This window comes from Zalophus californianus, chromosome X, assembly GCF_009762305.2.
Source record: "Zalophus californianus isolate mZalCal1 chromosome X, mZalCal1.pri.v2, whole genome shotgun sequence".
Taxonomy (NCBI): Eukaryota; Metazoa; Chordata; class Mammalia; order Carnivora; family Otariidae; genus Zalophus; species Zalophus californianus.
Window position 1 is genome coordinate 92,654,100 of NC_045612.1, and position 18,868 is coordinate 92,672,967.

Consider the following 18,868-nt stretch of genomic DNA (forward strand, 5'->3'; position numbering starts at 1 on the left):
TTCTTTGATCGACTCACCTCCAGGAAAGTGGCTCCTTTTGAATATAAACTCTGGGGATGGATTTCTCAATCTCCAGTTCCTGCCACTCAGCCTTTAGCAACAATTTTATGTGAGTCTACCAAATCCGAACCACGGTTGGCTTCATCACTGTCGACAATAAATAAGTTGCTTTTTCTGCCACAGTGCCATTTAGTGGAAGCATCCTTTGTCCCCCTTCATTTCCAGCTGCCTCAAGTTAGCGGCTCAGATGCCTAAAGAAACCCTTGGTGGTTAACACTCAAATCATGAAGGAACTTTGTTTCTTCTCTTCCTTTCTGCCATGTATGGGAATTATTGGAACACCTGCTTCATTCTACCTGTCAGGATTATAAACTACTAGAAGGTAGAGGCTGAGACTTACCATCTTTGTATCTCTCACGGCACCCCATGATGAATTAGAAAGCACAACAGAGACCTCACAGAACAGGCAAAAGCATCGAGTACTTCCTCTGAACTCCAAGCAGCTTTGCCTTTCTTTACCTGGCTGACCAGCCACAAGAAACAGCCTGGCTGGAGCTCCCTGCTGAGGGGGGACTGCTTTCCTTGAGGCAGCGCTGAGACCCTCAGCCATACCTGGAGCACCAAGATACCCTCCAGCTTTGTGTCACTTTGGCTACAAAGGGTCTGTCTTAATGCTTGACTCCCCCAGAAGCCAACACTGAGGACAAGACTTCAAGTGGGAGCCTTTTATTTGGGAGGTGAGCTGAGAAGCACCAGCAGGGGTGGGGAAGTGAGATGAGAAGGGGAGGCCGGTTCTGGAGCCGTGGACAAACGGAGCTCCATCCTGCTGGGGGAACTCCGGGAGACAGGAGGGACCATGCCTCGGAGTTTTCTCTGTCAAGGGACTAGAAAGTTGGAGTATTTGTCTACCAAGGCACATCATCAGCTGCTGTGGAGGGCAGCTGCGGAGTGGGGAGGGGGCATGGAAGAATTGACTTTCTAGCATTTCTGGCCTGCTCCTGGTGCCCTCGATCAGAGAAAACCTGCAGGCACCACTCACAGATGCTTACACTTGAAAGGAAGCAGGCCACTGGCTGTGCCTCAGAATGCAAAGAGCCCAGTATGGTCACCCAGGGATGCAAAAAGAGAGAGAACCTGAGACACCATCCCCTTCCCCCTCTCCACGGGGTCTCCTGCCTGCCATTCTTCCTCGGAGCCCCAGCAATCTGAAGAAGGAGGACCCTTGGGCTGGATCTTCCCTCCCTCCACTGACCCTCCCAGCATGACCACCTTCTCCTCCAAGGGGGATGTCATTTGGAACAAACTTCCCACTCTAGGCAGTTGAGAGCCACCGGTCAATACAAAATCCAAAGTGCTGGGACAAATCCCAGAGGCTGAGGCCCAGGAATGCTTTTACCCCCAGGGATCTCACTGGTGCTTCCAGAGAGCTCTCTTACCCCTCCCTTCCTCACCCTCACCTCATTCATCCCTCCAGGCACGAAGAAATAAAAGTAGACCTCCCACAAAAAGTTTATAGACCATTATAGATTAAGTGATGAATTATCATGCTTGCAAACTAGAAGGAATACTGCTTTGTTTTTCTTTCATGATTCACTCTGAAGAAGGCATCTGAGCTGATTTTTGCTCCAGAAATTTTCTGATAGCCTTTGGCTACAAGCACTAAAATTCTAACCTATCTGGGTTAAGTGTCAGCTGCTGAAATTAAAATCCCATATAAACTCAGACTGTTTCCACTGAACTAACTCAGCAAATTCTTGTGGTGACAGGTCACTGAACATGTTTGAAGAAATATTCCAGCAGAGCTCGGGGCAGGACAAAAAGGGGGGGAAAAAAGAAAAGCATTGCGGGTCGGGTCCTCTTCTTTCGTCATTCCTGACCATCCGCACCCCCCATGCCCCACCAGCCCCGGCAAATGTTTTGGGGAGGCCATAGTGGAGAGAACTTAACAAGGGCTGAAGAGGGGGCTTCCATGTTCGGAAACTGATCAAAGACGCAATGGGTGGAATTGCTCTTCCTTCCTCCGTGTCAAGCCCGATATCCCTGGACCAGCAGAGAAAAGCCCTGAAGAGTTTACCAATCTATCCATCAACCAATGCAGATGCTTCATGATGGAAGCAACCTGGTATTCAGGAAAGATTAATGAAGGGGAAGCGAGGAGGCCTGAGTTCTCCCCTAGCCCTGTGCGCCTTGGGCAGATAAAATGAATTTGGGACTCAGACATGAGGGTGGACCTTCAGGGTGCTGGCATTGTCACTTACTTGCTCTGTGACCTTGGGCAAGGTACTTAGTTTCACTGATCCTCAGTCCCCAATCAGGAAAATACCTCCATCACATAATGGTTACATAAAGTACCTACACGTGTTGAGCACACAGTAGGTGCTCAATAGTTGCCTTCTTCCCTTTTATGGGAACTAGTATATCAAGTGGAAAGAGTCCAGCTTCACAGACAGAGAGTTGGATTCAAATCCCACCGGTACCACTCACCTTGGGGCCACTGATCAACTTCCGCGTGCATCATGCCCTAAAATGATTTGACAACTTATGTTTTCCCTTCCTGGTATCTCAAAACTTACAAAAATTAATTCAGTTGCCACATATGTTCATTAAAATAACAAGGGGTTAACCATTCTGGTAAAGTGAGGGGAAATACATCTGTCAATCCACCCCCGGTGGTTCTAGGCAAGTGGTTTCCTTAGGGAAGCAGGTGCTTGTAGCCAATTAGGGGGCCCATCCGTAAACCAAACCAAGCCTGGCCATCCTTTCCCTCATTCATCCTGGATGAGCCTGGAGCTCTGAAAGCCAGAGCCTGACAACATAGCAGCTGCCTGGAACAGGAGAGATTTGATGACAGAGAAACTTAAAAAGGATTTTTGGGAAATTTTACTTGGTAATATGCTTTGACACCCTATCCTTAGTAGTCTCAAGAAATTTTCAGTAAAAACAAAGTTGATATTTCACAGATTTTTTAGAGTCAGATTAGGAATTTTTTTTTTTTTTTTGGATGCGCTATCATACCATGATGGGTCTGGGGCTGCTTCACGAAGATGCAAGCTGTGTAGTCCCACAGTGTCCCACTTTCAGAAGGGCCTCGGGGTTCGGTTTAATATCTATTGTTGCCATCTTGAAATTCTAAATAATTTTATCTTTAAAGTTATGTTTTGTAGATGAAGTCCAATGCAGAGCATGTACATGAGCTGAGGAGATGCATGAAATATGTGCATCCGCTGTATCTTGCCACCCCATTTATGTACAGTTTATTCTTTAAAAAAAAAGATTGTATTTATTTATTTGAGAGAGAGAGCATGCGTGCACATGGGCAATGGGGGGGATGGAGGGGCAGAGGGAGAAGCAGGCTCCCCGCTGAGCAGGGTGCCGGACAAGGAGCTGGATCCCAGGACCCCGAGATCATGACCTGAGCCAAAGGCAGATGCTTAACCAACTGAGCCACTCAGGAGTCCCCATTTATGTATAGTTTTTGTGATGCCCCATGAGCACAGAATGCTAATGGATCCATAATGCATGGGAGTACAGTGAGACAAGGCAAGTGTAGGTGTGTGATGTCTACAACTGCGTAAGTGGGGTTACTTGCCCTGAACACAGAAAGAAGTTAATGACATTCTAAGAAACACAAATGACCAAGAAGCCCTATCATATCCTTTCTTACTCATGTGACTTCTCTGTATTAGCGAACCACTTACAGAGAAAATGATAACGTGAAAGGAAAGGGGAAAATAGGGCAACCTTTTTCCTTTTTCCTTTTTTTTTTTTTTTTTGAGGTCTTCCTTGCTCATCAGTAAGCCAAAGGGAAGGAGGGCAATAAAAATGGTTGAGTTTCTTTTGTGCAGCATTTCTGCCATTCTGATACAAATGAAATACATACATACATAGACACTACCAAATACAAATTGTGCAATATGATGATTCCACATGAGCTAAATGCTCTCAGATTTGCATTTAAAACTGTCATTGCACGGGGGCGCCTGGGTGGCTCAGTTGGTTAAGCGACTGCCTTCAGCTCAGGTCATGCTCCTGGAGTCCCGGGATCGAGTCCCACGTCGGGCTCCCTGCTCAGCAGTGAGTCTGCTTCTCCCTCTGACCCTCCCCCCTCTCATGGTCTCTCTCTCTCATTCTCTCTCTCAAATAAATAAATAAATAAAATATTAAAATTGACATTGCACGATATAAAGATGAATGGTAAAATTCATGCTAATAATTTAAATTTTTAATTTCTCTTTACTTAGAAACACATTACATAGCAGATAAAAAGCACCATCCCTCAAAAGAGAGATGATGGAAGAAAGGAAAAAGCTTTTGTACCTTTGACAGCACTTTCCCCCTGCTCTTTGAACAAAAGACCTTGCCTTTTATTTTGCACTGGGCTAACAAATTATGTCACGGACCCTGGATGGCTTTTATAGTAAGATCTAGAAAACCCAGATTTATCAGGTTTATATTTACATAAAATTAACTATGTATTCCTTACAGTTTTGCTGCCAAAGAAAATTGATATTCAGATATCTTGACTGATTCTGCCATTACCCTTCTGTCATCACGCCCCCGATCTACTGGCGCAAAAATGGGGTTCAGAGTAAAAGGGAATACGGAACAGAGATATTCCTGAACCAGGTTCTGGAAATTTACCCACTATTCCCTTATATCGGTAGGTTTGAAATCCAGGAACTTTGAATAGGAAGAAAAGAGCTTCTTCTTCTACTCTTCCAGAAGGGGAAGGAAAAGAAGGTTGGACACACTGGGCACTTCCTTACCGTCTTCCAGGCATGGGACCTGGTGCATCTCCTGTATGTCATTTAATCTAGAAAGAGGAGTTTCTGGCCGATCTTTCCCAGGATTCCGTGTTACCTACATCTTCAGATGGCAAGGAGGGAATTGCCTTAAGCTTCTGTTTCTTTTTTCCCCCCCTTTTGTAGTAAAACATACATATCACGGTTCATCATTTTAATGATTCTTCAGTGTGCGGTGCGGTGGCATTAAGTATATTCACACTGTCATACGGCTGTCGCCACCATCCACGTTTCAACTTCTTAATTGTCACTCAAACCTGCCGGCGGTTGTTCCTCTGGTACGTCCAGCTTAGAGTGCAGTTTCAAGTTAAAGAGGGTAAAAGAAAAAATAAAACATGACCAAAAAAAATTGTAGAAGTGGCTGAATCCAGGGAGGAAAGAGCCAAGAAAAAGAAAATGTCACCAGCATGAATCCGAGGAAGTGAGAGATAAACGGGGTTTCCAAGAGTACAGTGTCTAACTATCGCCTTTTACATATTGTCAAGTCCTCAAAAGCTTCCCAGAAAAACGTGTTGTCAAGCAAAGCAGGTTCTCAGACTCACTGCTGTAAGGGAGAACACCATCCTGACAGTTTCAGTAGTGTCTTCGAAGGAGTAAACTGTAGAAGGTCTTTCGAGAGTTCTAGGGCCTCAAGCTGGGAGATGGTAAGGCGGCCTTTTGGAAGGTGGGAAAATGGTTGAGCTTGGGCCAAGTTTATGACATAATAGCTCTGGATTGTAGACATGGTGATGGAAAGGGGATTTCGAATGGGTCTTTATGAGTAAGCTGTTTGTCTTCGTTGGTAAGCTCTTTTGGTTTTATTAGTTTTATTTTATGAGTTTATTAGTGATTTATTTAGTTTTATTGGTTAACAGTCATAGCTTCTAGGAACTAGTATTTCCTGGAGCAAGGAGCTTAAATTATTTTTGGTTGTTCTCGGCATTTTATAACATGGGGACAGGAAAGTATGCCCACTCCCAGGATTGTTTAAACACAGAAACAGGAATTTACATTGGTTTCGGTTCTCAACATGAAGGAGCCGCAGCAGGGGGGCAGTTAAATAGCTAGACCCAAATTCCATGGCTAGTTGGTAACAGAGCTGAGGTTGAGCTCAGAGCCTCTGATTACAAGTTCACACACACACACACACACACACACACACACACACACACACACACGATGGAATTACCTTACCTTCTCTTAAAATGAAAAACTTACAACGTAAGCACATCACAGAAAATCTGGAAAAACAGAACTGATACCCCAAATTCTATCACCATAATATCCATCAGCTCTGTTATTTCTTTCCAGTTTTTCTTCGAATGCAGTGGTTTTGTTTGTTTGCTTGTTTCAATTCTAGTATTCTCTTGCTTGGTGTCCACAGATTTTGTTTCTCTAAATTCCTTCTTGAGCAAGATGTGTGCTCCTTCCTGGCACCCCTCTGTGTTCCTCACTACTCCCCATCAGAGAAAAGAGTATTTGCTTTTGTTGAAAAAGCTCCAGGCATCTCCAAGCAGGCTGGGGCCACAGGGATTCTGCCAGAACGATCTCATCTGGAAAAAGCACACAATGCAAGAGCAGTTTTAACAGGCAGAGGCCACAGGGAATGGCTTTTCCCTCTAGCCCAGCTTGTGGGGCCCCCAAATCTCCAGGCAACTGACCAATGACACCAAGGTGATGTCATTTGGCTCTCAGTCACACTCCCCCCTCCCCCCGCTTACCCTAATTTCTTCACTCTCTGCTTTCACCCTTTCTTTTCCTCCTCTCTGCTCTTTGCAAGAGTTCGGCTCAGCCCTTCTGCATATAACCTCTCACTTCTTTGGTGGCCCTCATTCCGGTAATCAGCAAACCCTTTGCTGGAATTCTGATCACCTTCTACATTGGGAACATGTAAATGATGATTCATTCTTAATAACCTCATTCTCAGTAAAGGGGTTCTTGAAAAGTTGTAAGACAAATTGCTATTAACTTAATCATATTTAATATGCACTTGAGGACTTGCCAGTTAGAGAAATCTCACTGTGAGACTGTTCATATATCAAATAACTGCTTAAATTTCTTCATCCTCTAAATTGAGGTTTTTCCCATATCAGGTGACCTGGCACTGCATTTGAGTGGATATTACAGAAGACATCCTTCTGAAATCTAAAATGCATCCCTAAAATAAAAATGCATCCCGATGTCCAAAATAATACAATAATAAAACTCAGTGATACTCTGTCCCGTCTACTGGCATTCTTATGAAAGGAGCCCCTAACACTCCAGTAGCCAGGCGAAGACCTGAAATGCCCAGCAGATGTTGACAGACATAAAAATCACTTAGAGACTGATCGTCAAAGAAAGGCACCACTCTATGAGAATGGTATATTTCACCCCAGATCTATTTTAAACCACGCAAACTGGCATTATTTGACCTTCTAATTGGCCCCATTTCATTGGTGATCAAACAGCCTATGTTTCTCATCATTCTAATCATTTCTCATTATTCTACTTAGAGTACTACACAGCATGAGGCCTCATTACAAAGATAAGGTGTCTCCTTTGCCCAGGACTTCTGTGCACCACCTGCTATTTATTTGTATGTGCATTGTACACATTGCCCGCTCATCCTTGGCTTCACTTTGAGAAGCAGATCACTGAATAAGGGTGTGGGGTCCACCTGCGTGGAGCCTGGGGGGTTAGTTGTGAAAGGTACTAGAGGGACAGCTGCCCAAGAAAAAGTGCTCGAACCAACGGTTCGCCTCCTTATTGATTTCACTACTTCATCTTGGGTCCTTTGTTTGCCCATGAGGCTATCAGAAGTTAAACCTGAATTACAATTCAGGTTTAACAATTACAAATTGTTACAAATTACAATTTGTAATTACAATTACAAATCAGGTACAATTCAAGAGCAAACCAGAGCAGATTGCTTAGCCCAGACCCGGCAAGGGCGGGGCAATTCCGCCCCTCCCAACTGTTTCAAATGAACAATTTGAAAACTTCCCTGTCAAAGTTACTCCACCTGCTCTGAGCCCGTCCCTGAGAGACCCCCTGAGAACCCCTGGTTAGATGAATGGGGTCCAGCCAAAGTGGTCGATACTGATTGAGTCAGCCAACATTTCACTTAACTAGTCTCAAGAAAACAGAACTTCTTGTGGACAGAGGCTACTTACTAACCCTTGAATGCAAAGCATTTAGGGCAGCAACTGTCAGGTACCCAATACTTGTTTGCCCATCTTCCACAGCTCAAAAGTCACTTCCTCAGCAATCCTGTCTCAAAGCCTCCAGGAGAGAGCAGGTAGCCCTGTTATATAATCTCATACTCCTTACATATTGCCATCAAGGATTGTTTATAAATACACATGTATATTTACTTAATTAATATCTACATTTCCTTGCTGGACTCTAGGCTCTGTTCATGCACAGATCAGGCTTAGCAGCACTCAGTACATATTTGTTGAATGTTGTTGCCTGAAAGTGAAAAGCTCAACAGATAGATGCACCTTGACTCAGCTAAACTGTTCTTTTGTAGATTACCTTCTGAATAAGATCCATACGTTCCCCCATACATCTGATAGCTTATAATGGCCACATCATCTGGTTAGTTTGATTACTTCTTTGTAATTTGTTTAAAGTACCTGGTGTTTTCCAGGTAGATGCCTACTGAAAATGAACTTCTATTTCTTGCATGTAAATATAACTGCAATTTCAAGCCAGATTCAGAGATGCAGAAGAGAAGTCAATAGAAATTGACACCCCGATGGTCTGGCAACTCCTTTTTTAACGTTATTCACAATAGGCAAGCAGTCTTTCAGAAATGATAAATGAGTCCTGAAATGCAAACTTTAAAAAAGTGGGGGGAAAAAAACCCAAATTGTACACGAATGTTCATAGCAACTTTATTCACATTAGCCAAAAGGTGAAACAACCCCAGTATCCATCAATGGATGAATGAATAAAAAAAATATGGTATATCCATGCAATGAAATATTATTTGCTATGAAATTTAAAAAAAAAACAGAATGAAGCACTGATACATGCTACAGTGTGGATGAACCTCAAAAACATTATGCTAAGGAATTCAGCTGGATGGGGATCAAACCATTCTGAACACCTACGAACTCAACAGGAGATAGAAAAAAAGAATAGCAACAACTCTCTGAACAGAAAAGTGACCACTTTCTGGAAGGTAGGACGTGCGGAGAAGTGAATCCGAGGCGATATTCGGGAGGATAGACGGCCGGGGAGGGGGCCTCCTTTGGCCGCTTCTGGCAAATGCTAGAGCCGCGGAGCACAAAATCGGAACTTTTAGAAGTCGGCTCCACAGAGGGACATCGCTCTGGTGGCTAAGTGGGGGGGTGGAATCGTCGCGGGCCAGTGTGGTCTTAGGACCCTCGGGGTCACAGAAAGACCGGGGGTGCCTGAGTGCGCCAGAGCTCCCAGGTATCGGAGCGGGGAAGCCGGCTGCAGAGACGGAGCCGAGGCGCGGGCTCTCAGCTCGGGGTGGCCATAAACTGTGATCCGCGGCCCAGTCGGGCTACTGCTCCTCCAGCAGGGACCCAACAAGCGGCAGATACGGGGAGACTCCCCTTCCACCCCCGGGAGGAGCGGCGCAGGAGCGCACCGCAGGGATCTGCTGGATTTGGAGACTCCACACGGGGTCGGGGGCCAGAGATAGAAACGCTCGGTCACAGGCCGGGTGAGCACAGAGTGCGGCCGGAGACCGGGGACACGGGAGTGACTGACTGTTTTTCTCTGGGGGCGCACTGAGGAGCGGGGCCCCAAGTTCTCAGCTCCTCCGGGGCGGAGACTGAGAGGCTGCCATTTTCGCTGTCGTCCTCCAAAGCTGTAGGGAAAGCTTGCAGGGAACAAAAGCGCCCAAGAGCAAACCAGAGCAGATTGCTTAGCCCAGACCCGGCAAGGGCGGGGCAATTCCGCCTCCGGCAAAGACATGTGGGAACCATGGCAACAGACCCCTCCCCCAGAAGATCAGCAAGAACAGCAAACCAAGACCAAGTTTACCGATCAATGAGAACGGCAGAACTCCAGCGCTAGGGGAATACTGCACATAGAATTCATGGCTTTTTTACCATGATTCATTAGTCTTTCAAAGTTAATTTTTTTAACTTTTTTTTCATTTTTCTTTTTCCCTTTTTCAACCAACATCTTATCACTCCCTTTTTAAAAAAAAAAAATTTTTTTATTTTTCAATTTTAGAGTCATATTCTATCCCTTCATAGTAGTTACCCTTATTTATGGCAGATATATATATATAAGTTGTTCTCTCTTTAAATTTTTGAGATACAGTTTCTTCTAACAGATCAAAATATACCCTAAATCTCTAGTGTATGGCTTTGTTCTAGTCTCCTGCCTGATCACATTCTCTCCCCTCCCCTTATTTTTTCTTTTATTCTTTCCTTTTTTTAATCCTCTTCTTTCTTTTTTCAAACATCTTCTTATCAATCCTTTTTTTAAAATTTTTTATAATTTTCATCTTTACAGTCATATTCCATCCCTTCATCATATCAACCCTTATTTTGTACATATATAAGTCTTTCTTCTTTAAAATTTTAGGAGTCGCTTTCTTCTAACAGACTAAAATACACCCAAAATCTAGTGTGTGGCACTGATCTATGCACCAGCCTGATCATATGTGATCATATTCTGGTTTTTTTGTTGTTGTGTTCTGTTTTTGTTTGTTTTTGTCTTTTTCTTTTTTTTTTTTCTCTTTCTTTTTTCTTTCTTTCCCTTTCTTTTCCCCTGGTTTCAGGTCTTTTCTGATTTGATTAGAGTATATTTTCTGGGGACATTGTTAACCTGTGAGCATTTTGTTCTCTCATTCATCTATTCTCCTCTGGACAAAATGAGAAGATGAAAAAAATCACCTCAACAAAAAGAACAAGAGGTAGTACCGTCTGCCAGGGACCTACTCAATACGGACATTACTACGATGTCGGACCTAGAGTTCAGAATCATGACTTTAAACATACTAACTGGGCTTGAAAAAAGCATGGGAGTTATTAGAGAAACGCTTTCTGGAGAAATAAAAGAACTAAAATCTAACCAAGTCGAAATCAAAAAGGCTATTAATGAGGTGCAATCAAAAATGGGGGCACTAACTGCTAGGATGAATGAGGCAGAAGAGAGAATCAATGATACAGAAGACCAAATGATGGAAAATAAAGAAGCTGAGAAAAAGAGAGATAAACACTACAGGATCACGAGGGCAGAATTCGAGAGATAAGCGATACGATAAGACGAAACAACATTAGAATAATTGGGATCCCAGAAGAAGAAGAAAGAGAGGGGCAGAAGGTATATTGGAGCAAATAATAGCAGAGAACTTCCTTAATGTGGGGAAGGAAACAGGCATCAAAATCCAGGAGGCACAGAGAACCCCTCTCAAAATCAATAAAAATAGGTAAACACCCCGACATCTAATAGTAAAACTTACAAGTCTCAGAGACAAAGAGAAAATCCTGAAAGCAGCTCGGGAGAAGAAATATGTAACCTATAATGGTAGAAACATTAGATTGGCAACAGACCTATCCACAGAGACCTGGCAGGCCAGAAAGGACTGGCATGATATCTTCAGAGCACTAAACGAGAAAAATATGCAGCCAAGAATACTATATCCAGCTAGGCTGTCATTGAAAATAGAAGAAGAGATAAAAATCTTCCAGGACAAACAAAAACTAGGAATTTGCAAACACGAAACCAGCCCTCCAAGAAATATTGAAAGGGGTCCTCTAAGCAAAGAGAGAGCCTAAAAGCAGCATGGACCAGAAAGGAATACAGACAATATACAGTAACAGTCCCCTTACAGGCAATACAATGGCACTAAATTCATATCTTTCAATAGTTACTCTGAATGTAACAGGCTAAATGCCCCAATCAAAAGACACAGGCTATCAGATTGGATTAAAAAACAAGACCCATCGATATGCTGTCTGCAAGAGACTCATTTTAGACCCAAAGACACCCCCAGATTGAAAGTGAAGGGGTGGAAAACGTTTTACCATGCCAATGGACACCAAAAGAAAGCTGGGGTGGCAATCCTTATATCAGACAAATTAGATTTTAAACCAAAGACTGTAATAAAAGATAAGGAAGGACACTATATCCCACTTAAAGGGTCTATCCAACAAGAAGGTCTAACAATTGTAAATATCTATGCCCCTAACGTGGGAGCAGCCAATTATATAAGGCAATTAATAACAAAAGCGAAGAAACACATTGACAACAACACAATAATACTGGGGGACTTTAACACCCCCCTCACTGAAATGGACAGATCATCTAAGCAAAAGATGAACAAGGAAATAAAGACTTTAAATGACACACTGGACCAAATGGACTTCACAGACATATTCAGAACATTCCATCCCAAAGCAACGGAATACACATTCTTCAGAATAGATCACATCTTAGGTCACAAATCAGGTCTCAACCAGTACCAAAAGACTGGGATTATTCCCTGCATATTTTCAGACCACAATGCTTTGAAACTAGAACTCAATCACAAGAAGAAAGTCAGAAAGAACTCAAATACATGGAGGCTAAAGAGCATCCTACTAAAGAATGAATGGGTCAACCAGGAAATTAAAGAAGAATTAAAAAAATTCATGGAAACCAATGAAAATGAAAACACAACTGTTCAGAATCTTTGGGATGCAGCAAAGGCAGTCCTGGGAGGAAAGTATGTAGCAATACAAGTCTTTCTCAAGAAACAAAAAAGGTCTCAAATACACAACCTAACCCTACACCTAAAGCAGCTAGAGAAAAAACAGCAAATAAAGCCTAAACCCAGCAGGAGAAGAGAAATAATAAAGATCAGAGCAGAAATCAATGAAATAGAAACCAAAAGAACAGTAGAACAGATCAATGAATCTAGGAGCTGGTTCTTTGAAAGAATTAACAAGATCGATAAACCCCTGGCCAGACTTATCAAAAAGAAAAGAGAAATGACCCAAATCAACAAAATCATGAATGAAAGAGGAGAGATCACAACCAACACCAAAGAAATACAAACAATTATAAGAACATATTATGAGCAACTGTATGCCAGCAAATTAGATAACCTGGAAGAAATGGGTGCATTCCTAGAGATGTATCAACCACCAAAATTGAACCAGGAAGAAATAGAAAACCTGAACAGACCTATAACCACCAAGGAAATTGAACCAGTCATCAAAAATCTCCCAATAAACAAAAGCCCAGGGCCAGATGGCTTCCCAGGGGAATTCTACCAAACATTTAAAGAAGAATTAATACCTATTCTCCTGAAACTGTTCCAAAAACTAAAAATGGAAGGAAAACTTCCAAACTCGTTTTATGAGGCCACCATTACCTTGATCCCCAAACCAGACAAAGACCCCATCAAAAAGGAGAATTACAGACCGATATCCTTGATGAACATGGATGCAAAAATTCTCACCAAAATACTAGCCAATAGGATCCAACAGTACATTAAAAGGATTATTCACCACGACCAAGTGGGATTTATCCCTGGGCTGCAAGGTTGGTTCAACATCCACAAATCAATCAACGTGATACAATATATTAACAAAAGAAAGAACAAGAATCATAGGATCCTCTCAATAGATGCAGAAAAAGCATTTGACAAAGTACAGCATCCTTTCTTGATCAAAACTCTTCAGAGTATAGGGATAGAGGGTACCTACCTCAATATCATAAACGCCATCTATGAAAAACCTACAGCGAATATCATTCTCAATGGGGAAAAACTGAGAGCTTTCCCCCTAAGGTCAGGAACGCGGCAGGGATGTCCACTCTCACCACTGCTATTCAACATAGTATTAGAAGTCCTAGCCACAGCAATCAGACAACAAAAAGAAATCAAAGGCATCCAAATCGGCAAGGAGGAAGTCAAACTCTCACTCTTTGCAGATGATATGATACTTTATGTGGAAAATCCAAAAGACTCCACCCCAAAACTGCTAGAACTCATACAGGAATTCAGTAAAGTGGCAGGATATAAAATCAATGCACAGAAACCAGTGGCATTCCTATACACCAACAACAAGACAGAAGAGAGAGAAATGAAGGAGTCGGTCCCATTTACAATTGCACCCAAAACCATAAGATACCTAGGAATAAATCTAACCAAAGAGGCAAAGGATCTGTACTCAGAAAACTATAAAATACTCATGAAAGAAATTGAAGAAGACACAAAGAAATGGAAAAACGTTCCATGCTCATGGATTGGAAGAACAAACATTGTGAAGATGTCAATGCTACCTAGAGCAATCTACACATTCAATGCAATCCCCATCAAAATACCATCCACTTTTTTCAAAGAAATGGAACAAACAATCCTAAAATTTGTATGGAACCAGAAGAGACCCCGAATAGCCAGAGGAATATTGAAAAAGAAAAGCAAAGCTGGCGGCATCACAATTCCGGACTTCCAGCTCTATTACAAAGCTGTCATCATCAAGATAGTATGGTACTGGCACAGAAACAGACACATAGATCAATGGAACAGAATACAGAGCCCAGAAATGGACCCTCAACTCTATGGTCAACTCATCTTTGACAAAGCAGGAAAGAATGTCCAATGGAAAAAAGACAGTCTCTTCAACAAATGGTGTTGGGAAAATTGGACAGCCACATGCAGAATGAAACTGGACCATTTCCTTACACCACACACAAAAATAGACTCCAAATCGTTGAAAGACCTAAACGTGAGACAGGAGTCCATCAAAATCCTAGAGGAGAACACAGGCAGCAACCTCTTCGACCTCAGCCGCAGCAACTTCTTCCTAGAAACATCGCCAAAGGCAAGGGAAGCAAGGGCAAAAATGAACTCTTGGGATTTCATCAAGATAAAAAGCTTTTGCACAGCAAAAGAAACAGTCCACAAAACCAAAAGACAACCGACAGAATGGGAGAAAATATTTGCAAATGACATATCAGATAAAGGGCTAGTATCCAAAATCTATAAAGAACTCATCAAACTCAACACCCAAAGAACAAATAATCCAATCAAGAAATGGGCAGACGACATGAGCAGACATTTTTCCAAAGAAGACATCCAAATGGCCAACAGACACATGAAAAAGTGCTCAACATTGCTCGGCATCAGCGAAATCCAAATCAAAACCTCAGTGAGATACCACCTCACACCCGTCAGAATGGCTAAAATTAACAGCTCAGGAAACGACAGATGTTGGCGTGGATGCGGAGAAAGGGGAATCCTCCTACACTGTTGGTGGGAATGCAAGCTGGTGCAACCCCTCTGGAAAACAGTATGGACGTTCCTCAAACAGTTGAAAATAGAGCTACCCTACGATCCAGCAATTGCATTACTGGGTATTTACCCCAAAGATACAAATGTAGGGATCCGAAGGGGTACGTGCACCCCAAGGTTTATAGCAGCAATGTCCACAATAGCCAAACTGTGGAAAGAGCCAAGAGGTCCATCGACAGATGAATGGATAAAGAAGATGTGGTATATACACACAATGGAATATTATGCAGCCATCAAAAAGGAATGAGATCTTGCCATTTGCAACAACATGGATGGAACTGGAGGGTGTTATGCTGAGTGAAATAAGTCAATCGGAGAAGGACATGTATCATATGACCTCACTGATATGAGGAATTGTTAACCTCAGGAAACAAACTGAGGGTTGCTGGAGTGATGGGGGGTGGGAGGGATGGGGTGGCTGGGTGATAGACATTGGGGAGGGTATGTGCTATGGTGAGCACTGCGAATTGTGCAAGATTGTTGAATCACAGATCTGTACCTCTGAAACAAACAATGCAATATATGTTAAGAAAGAAAAAAAAGAAGAAGATAGCAGGAGACGAAGAATGAAGGGGGGGAAATTGGAGGGAGAGATGAACCATGAGAGATGATGGACTCTGAAAAACAAACTGAGGGTTCTAGAGGGGAGGGGGGTGGGGAGATGGGTTAACCTGGTGATGGGTATTAAAGAGGGCACGTTGTGCGTGGAGCACTGGGTGTTATGCACAATGAATCATAGAACACTACATCAAAAACTAATGATGTAATGTATGGTGATTAACATAATAAAAAAATTTTTTTAAAAACATTATGCTAAGTGAAAGTAGCCAAACACAAAAAGTCATGTATTGTATGATTCCATTTATAGGAAATGTCCAGAAGAGGTAAATCCATAGAGACAGAAAGCAGATGAGTAGTTCCCTGGGACTGAGGGTAGGCAGGAATGGGAAGTGACTATTTAACGGATACAGGGTTTCCATTTGCGGTGATGAAAAATTTCCAAAACCAGACAGAGGGGATGGTTGCACAGCATTGTGAATGTACTTAATACCAATGAATTGTACACGTTAAAATGGTTACCGTTACAGTGATCAATTTTATCACTGTGTATATGTATTTTACCAAAATGAAAAGAGCTAAAAATAAATTCACAGGCTGAAAAAACAAATATATGAACAAACAAAAAGACATCAGTAGCCTTTATAAGAAGAAACTATTAGTCCAGGATTATTAATTCACATTTTCACGCACTGGGTTTGGTGACTATTACCACTACTGTACTATAGTACTTCTACACGACTGACGCTGAGTTTCCCAAACAATTCAAAGGGAAAAAATAATGAGATGAACTTGAGACTCGGAAGCTCAGTTACTGTGTTTAAATTACTTCTTCTATAGCAGGAGGGGAAGACTGAAGGGGGGGATATCGGAGGGGGAGATGAACCATGAGAGACAATGGACTCCTAGAAACAAACTGAGGGTTCTAGAGGGGAGGGGGTGGGGGGATGGGTTAGCCTGGTGATGGGTATTAAGGAGAGCACGTTCGGCATGGAGCACTGGGTGTTATACACAAACAATGAATCATGGAACACTACATCAAAAACTAATGATGTGATGTATGGTGATTAACATAACATAATAATAAAAAAATAAATAAATTAGTTCTTCTAGATTTAAGGAGATAAAAATTTAAATGACGTATTTACGGGGCACCTGGTTGGCTCAGTTGGTTAAGTGTTTGCCTTCAGCTCAGGTCATGATCCCAGTGTCCTGGGATCGAGCCCTCTGTTGGGCTCCCAGCTCAGCAGAGAGCCTGCTTCTCCCTTTCCATCTGCCCCTCCCCTCCAGTTGTGTGCATTCTCAATCTCTCTCTCTCTTTCTGTGTCAAATAAATAAGTAAAATCTTTTTAAAAAATAAAAATAAATGGCAAATTTACAAAGGAATACATTTCCCTGAATATTTTTGTTAATATTTCTAAGCACTCCAGCCCAGAGACAAAGAACTAGTTTTGTGAGCCTAGGCAAGTCATTATCTAGTCTGGCCCTCAGTTCTGTCATCTGTTAAGTGAAAGGGTTAGATGAAAGAATTCTGCATTTTTTAGATAACTTCCCAAGAGTTAGGAAATGAAATTTATGGTATGGTTTTTCATGGCAACGATTCAGGCATTTTAGCAGACTACCCAATTAGTTGGGTCCAACCATTTCTAATAAAGGAAGCTGAGACCAAGAACAGAAAGCTCAGTGAAGTATGTGCCTCTACGGGCCAGGCAGATAATTAAGTAAGTGAAGGATGCTTGGTGGTAACAGTGATGAATGGAAGAGCTAATGCCCCATCGAAATGGGGCAGCCCCTGCTCAACTCTGGTTGATTATTGCTACAAGGAAATGTGGGCCCAGCGACGTCAGAGCTTCCTGAAAAAGGAAAAGCCAGAAATTCAGATGTTTGCAGGAAATTGCCATATTTCAAAATGTCTGCATAGAATTCAGGTTTTTCTCAAAAACATGTGCAAGCCAAACTAAACACTTCTACCAGGCTGCTTATAGCCTGAGATCACCAATGTTCAACCTCTGGTTGGAATATTTACTAACCTACTTAACTGGCATTGTTAATAGGAGCGCTCTTGGGTGCCCCTAGGCTTCTCCAATTCCCCTCCACGAGACAGAGTAGAATATAGCTTGGCTCAATCCAGGTGCTCATGTATGTACTCGACACGTATTTGTTGAACACCTCTTGCGCCCCCTGACACCACCAAGCACTCTGGCAAGACAAGGGTGAGCAAAATCCGATGCTGTTCCTGCCCTCATATGGCTTACTGTCTAGTAGGGTAAATGCACCTTAATCAAAGAATTAGAGCAAGAGATGGGTCATTATAAGCTGTGCAAAGTTCTCTCGAGGAAAGGTACCAAGTGTCAGAGGACGTGTAACAAGGGGCCTCGGCATGATCTAAATTAGGGCATCAAGGAAGGCTTCCATGAACCTAATCTGAGATCCAAATCATAAGTAGAAGACAACTGGATAGAGGAGGGAGGGAAAGGGGATTGTTCTGGGCAACCTTCAGGCTGCAGAGGTCCTGTTGGAGGACCGGGTGTGGAAAGTAGGAGGGACTGAGGAAAGATCTGAGTGCCTGGAGCATAAAGAGAAGTGAGGAAGGCAGGGGAGGGGTAAAGCTGAGGAGGATGGTAATGGCCAGCCCTTGTAGGGCCTTCAGAGCCAGATGAACCTTTGGTGTTTGTTCTATGAGCCAGGGAAAGCCACTGAAGTCTTTTGAGGAGATAACATAATCCTATTTAAGTGTAGAAAGTCGTACACCAGCCCCTGGCCCTCAGGATGTATTGAAGTGGAAGACAGAATGGGTTCAGATTAAGGTTGAGTCCATGAGAGTGGCCAATTATGAGAGTGTGGGTAGCTTGTGGACTAGGGTGAAGAAATGAATGGGCTTGAGAAATATTTTAGGAAGTAAAATCAACAAGAAGTTAATGGATTTGATATGGGGAATTAAGAGAGGATGATTAAGACTGTTTCTCTGGCTTCTGGGATGCATATATGGATGGCTGGTGGCACAATTTATGACAAAGAGGAACACTTTTGGAGGGAAGATCTCATGAATCTCAGTTTCTGAGACATTCAGGTGAACATGAGGTCAAGTAGCCAGTTGGATTTACAGGCCTGCTGCTCAGCAGAGAGGTGTCCAGGCTGAAAAGAGAAATTTAGGCCTCATTAGTGTATAGACCAAAATCAGAGTTATGAGTATCTAACGGGGTCACTTAGGGAAAGCACATAGAGTAGAAACAAAAGAAGGCCTAAAATCTTCAACACACACTGACTTAGTAGA